A 6000-nucleotide genomic window follows, 5' to 3' on the forward strand; every position below is an offset into this window, starting at 1 on the left:
AAAGTGTTTGATTTATTAGCAAAATATAAGTTGGTAAAGCTGACAAAAAAAAATCCGAACAGAAACTGATAAGCCAATCATCATGGAAGAGATCATACCTGTGATTAGATATCTAGATATGTAGAAAGCCCAGAAACACAGGTGTTCACACATAAAATGTTATCTTAACCTTAAATAACAGGTCATTCTAAAGCTGTTTCTAATCCAGATCATAAAAAAATGAGTAAATGATTTGATCTGATTTTATAAAGTCAATATAACTTATTACTAAACTAGAATAAAGTTATTTCTATTTAAAATATTTTTAGAGAGAGAGGAAGGGAGAGGGATAAAGAGATAGAAACATCAATGAGAGAGAAACACACCTGCACACCCCCTGTTGGGGATTGAGCCCAAAACCTGGGTACATGCCCTGACTGGGAATCAAACCAGTGACCTCTTGGTTCATGGGTTGATACTCAACCACTATTCTACCTGACCTGGCAGAATAGTTATTTCTGAAAAAAGAAAGAAAAACCATGCAAGATGGAAAGAATGATCAGGATCATTGATGGATATGAATTCAGAAGTTCTAAATAAAATATTAGAAAATAAAAGACAACAATGTATCACAATATAATATATTGTGACAAAATAGGATTTACTCAAGAAATGCAACATCCATCAATCTGTCAACATAAGGCTTGAACAAATTCAAGGACAAAAGTCATATGATCATAGTGAAAGATGTTGAAAGACATTTGATAAAAATCAACAGCCAGTCCTAATAAAATTCCAGGTAATATAGGAAAAGAAAATAACTTAAATATAATAAAGACTATTTATCAAATATCCTAAATGTTAAACTCTAAAGTCATTTTGGTTAAAATAAGGAATTCATTAGGGATCCTTGGTTTTAAATTCTCTATTGGTTTCCCATTGGCCTATTCAAAAAATTCAAACATCTTATGTAGGAAGCCATACTTGTGTGGCCCCCACCTACCTTATATAGCTTCATTGTTTTCACTTAATTTACATATAGGTCATCCAGTTCTGCTTCTAGTTCCCCCCAACACTTAATGTTGTTTCAAACCTCTTTGCCTTTTCTCAGCCTGACCTCTTTTGCTTTCTGGGCCTGTTCAACCCTCTTCTCTCATTTTCATCTAACCAAGTCCTCATTTTAAGACCCAGCTCCCACCCTCCCATATGCCCATGAATTTCCCCAAAATTGCACTTAAGAAATGCTGTTTGAACACAGATGGGGTTTTTCCTTGTATATCCAGTGTCTTGCACTGTGCCTGGCACATCGAACACACGTAAGAAAAGTTAACAGAATTAATGTGTAGAGAGATGAATAAATCCATCAGTACTATGGCCTCTGTTGCCTTGCTTCCTTTGGATTTGTTCTGCCAAGTAACAGTAATGGGATGACTTCCTGCTGAGAGGCCCTCTCAGAATGATGACAAAACCTGTCTGTATACAGGTGGGTTCTCTTTTGCTTTATGACAGACAGGCATACTTGGCAAGTGATGCTGTGAGTACATTTTACTTGCCTTCTGCCTCATGAACCGCTAATCATGTGCTAAATGATTTGTCTGCTCCTTTGTTCTCGCCATTGTGTGCTGACAGTATGGGGGATGAGGATGGGGGCAGAAGAGATGTCTCAGAAGCTCTGTTCAGTGACCCAGGAGAGGTCTTTCCCTTGCAGATGGTGTTTCATACAAATTCTCCTGTGTCCTGCTGGGGTGCTTTCCTGGGCAGATGACTCACTGGAGATTCTGACAACCCTCGCTTATAGAGGATGCACCTTAGTACTTGACTACAGTTCCCAATCGATCCTGAGTGGACTTAGAATTCAGTCAGTGAGTTTGATTCTACCGCTGCTAGAATTTGCCACTTCTTGTAGCTTTTTTTGGGTCTTCCATTCTAGCTTCTGCCATCTGCCATCCTTACGTAGCCCAGGTGTGCAGGGTTTTATTGTTCTCCTGTAAACATGTCTCTGCCACCCCTTCATTTGTCTCATCATTAGTTATCAAATTGTTCATGCTTCGACTGACCATTCCTCAAAACATCTGCTCCAGATGCCTAGGTTTAATCGCATTCTCCTAATTCAACTCGCATAATTGTTAATAATTTATGTGATTTATACTCAGTCGTCCAGTTTATTTGGGTGTTTGTAAAATGTGCCATAGGGAAATCAACATTATAGTCCCTGTCTTCAAAACTCATTTCAAGTACCATGTTCTCAGGGAAGTCTTGCCTGACTCCATTCAGAATGAATCAATATTTCTTCTTCTATTTATGTCAGTATTTTTAATGGGCCATGATTTATTGCAGTTGTCTGTATCTCTTTTACTGAAGGGTGAAGTTGAGTGGCTGTGTCTTTTTACTTTATAACCTTGTGTTTTTTTGGCATAATTGGAAAGTGCTTAGAAATGACCAGATGCTCAGTAAAGACATGTAGCCTGACTGACCAGCTACCATAGTTTGAGCTGCTCACATCCATCCTGGTTAGTCATTAAAGCAGGCAGGAAAGCAGTGGTGGGAAATATCCTAAAGGGAAATATGACCAAGATATATGCCCTAACTGGGAATCAAACCAGTGACCTCTGGGTTCATGGGTTGATGCTCAACCCCTATTCCACCTGGCCTGCAGTGTTCTCATTTATCCAATAGGACTTCAAATACCCACCTCACTGAGTTGCCATTCGGTTCAGTTATTTGAAAGTCCGTTTAACACTCTAAAGTTCTAGTTAGCTTTATGGTCACTGCTATCAAGATCAAGCCCTATTAGAAAAACCTAATCTATTTCAGGGCAGAACAGTTTTGCTTCCTGTAGCTGTCATTTCTCTTGACCCTGGTAACGTTTCTAAACTGATCTTGGTAACACAATATCAATTCTTACTGAGATGTGGCTGAGAACACATACAGTTCTGAGGTATATTTCTAACATCTGGTTGGAAACGCAATCTCAGAATGGTCCTTGAAAACAAATGGTAGCTTGGAATATAACAAGTGATGTTCAGTAGGAAGAAGCTTAGGATCAGGCTACGTCAATGACACAGCAAAGAGTTGAATGAAGACTATTACTTAAGTATACGGATAACAAAGTCGTATACACTGGGTTCTATTAATTTGATGAAAGATAGATTCAGAATTCAACATGACCTTGGTGATTTAGAAAAGAGATCAGAAATAGACGCAAGAAAGCTGCATCTAATACGGAGCAGAGGTACACACAGGAGGAGAGAAGACCCCAATGTGCCTGTACTTACTAGTATAGGGGAAGACCTGGCTGTGTGGGAAGGAGAGAGAGACAGCGAGGTTCTGGGTAGTTATCAGATGGCTGTGAGTCAGCAATGCGGCACTGCAGCTAGAAAGCCAGCTGAGTGCTGCAGGGCAGGCAGGATGGTGCATGGAGCAAAACCCAGGTGCAGGTCTCTTAGAGGGAGGAAGGGACAGGCTACATATGGATGGCGAGTTTGGGGAACCCTGTGGTCTTCTTGGCTCAGGATTCAGCCTCTGATGAAATACATGAAAATATTTATTTAAGAAACCTACCCTGATTATCACAGAGGGGTAAGAGGGCTTTACTCTTCCTAATGAACTGAATTACATACAGGAAAGTGCAATAATCTGAAAGGTGAGTGCTATACCCCCAGGCACCTTCACCTCCTTTATTAAAATTTTATTTGTGAGTTGTTTACAAAATAGTTTAAAGACATCTTCATTTTCAACTCCTATCATCTCTTGAACAACTAATTCCATAAGTTTACCACCCATAAAGTTCCTGTGCACAGAGACTATTGCACCGCCTGTCTTGTCCAAGCTCCCTACCTCCCCGGACAGCTCATTTCCTTTTGTTTGTCTGCTGAACTCCTCAGCCTCAGGTCTCAGCTGAAACCTCGCTCCTGTGACCTTCCTGCATAGAGTTGCATCCCTGTGCTTGCCTCTGCTGCACCTTGTACACTTCTCTCTCTCAAAGGCTCATTAATCACACTGGGTGGAATGAGAATGGGAACTTCTTGAAGGTTCAGATAAAATCTTATTCATCTTTGAATCTTCTTTACCTAGAAGGGTCCCTGTCACAAGGTGCATGCTCAATAAATATTTAGTAAACGCTTAAATGAAGGCATGAATAAAGTTAATAATATAAGTATAAGCCTATATGAATAAGTTTTTAAAAAGCTTGGCATTTCACCTGAAGAAGAAGCCTCCAACTTTGTACATTCCATAGTGTACCCCACAAGGACACAGGGAATTATATTTTAAGCAGAATTTTAAGAATGTCCAGTGAGCTATATAAGGAAGAAATCTTTACCAGTAACTGCTAGGCAATCTTTCCTTCCTTCCCCACAGGGGACTAGCTGGACAAAGTCCCTTTCAACCTTAAGATCCTTTATGACCGCATGCTAAGCTCCAGCACTTACTATTCTTTGGCTTAGACCAGTTGCTTGAGGGTCCCTGATTGAGACAGAATCAGCCGGAAGGGCCTGATTCCACCTTCAGCAACCTGCAAGAGGCTTTCTCTGTTAAAATGATCCACAAGTTTAAGGAGTGATGAAATTTCCATAGCATTACATATTCATTTAATAGTGAAGAGTGGTGTGAAGCCAGCACTCTATTTTGCAAGGCTGCCATGCATTAATGGACCTTCTTGATTCAGTAAGTTAAGCTTGATCAGAGGGAAACAACAAATCTTTACCATAGCACGGTCCCAGATGTTCTGTTCTGTCCTTTGAGGAAAGCCTTTGATGCCTGTTGAGGATTTTAATGATCTCTGCCTGACTCTGAAGCTGCTGGTCCCTGAGACGTGATTTCCTCCATCCACCACAATTTTTGTTTCAGAAACAGAAAATAGCATCGTTTGTTTGCCTAATGGCGTGTGTTTAAAAAAATATCTCCCTCCTTCCCTCCAGCTCCTTTTTAATATTTATCTTTCCATGAATACACTCAGCTGTCTTTAATGTTGTCAACATGTTCCTAAGCAGGCTAACTGGGGTGTTAGCAAACATCAGCCAGCGGGACATCTCCAGCTCTGACAGTCAGGAAGACTTCCCCCCAAGCGGTGAGCTTCAAAAGCACCTATTAGTTAATTTTTAAAGAACGTTAGACTCGCAACAAGTTTATTAATGTCAGGACTTAATTATCTGCTTAGAAATGTCATGATTTTCACAGTGCCTCGCGATTATATTAGCTCCTTTTCTTAACAAATGAGTTATGGGTATTTTAATTTATAGCTGAATTCTTATGAGTCTAGGACATACAATTCATCAGTCACAGACATCAAGACCTCAGTGAGGGATCCGGGAGCGATGAGAGCATAAGCTTGGGAACCAGCCCCCCCCCCCCCCCCCGAATACCCCCGGGGAATTTGAATATAAGCCCTGCAAAGTTCCAACTTTCTGAGGGGGGAAAAGGCCCCCCCCCTTCATAAAAAAGAGAGACACTATCTCCCCTTGTTGAGGTTTTTTTAAAAATAAAAGAGTTGCCAATGGGAAAGGCCTCAGTGCAAATCTAAGAAACAAAGAAAAATCTTGGAAAATGGCGTAAAAATTCATGTGACTTAGCTGAAGACGTGGATTTTTCAGCATCAGAGTTCAGCCTGACAGGTACGTTTGTTCCTTGACTGCTTTGGAGAATGCAAACCTTTATTTATAAAAACAAATCTCACCTTTCAGGGTGATAAAAATTTAAAGACTTTCACGGTGTTCATTTTCAAATGTCTTGAAAAGCACAAAACAGCTGAAAGCCTCACTGTTTAGACTTTCCAATAGCAGCACCGAAAATAGAAAACCCATTCTATGTCTTCTAGACACTGCATTGGTCCTTTATTTTATGAACCTCTAAGTACATGTGTTGGGTCTTGATTTTGTTGAAACACTTGGGCGATCATCAAATTACAGGAGTCTCCACCAACATTTGTATTTGGGTGACCTTCTCTTAATCACAGATAGCCTGCAGACACAGATTTTGACAAATAATAATATTTTGGAGAAATTGACAAAAGAGGATCAGCAG

This window comes from Myotis lucifugus, unplaced genomic scaffold (assembly GCF_000147115.1).
Source record: "Myotis lucifugus unplaced genomic scaffold, Myoluc2.0 scaffold_14, whole genome shotgun sequence".
NCBI classification, from domain to species: Eukaryota; Metazoa; Chordata; class Mammalia; order Chiroptera; family Vespertilionidae; genus Myotis; species Myotis lucifugus.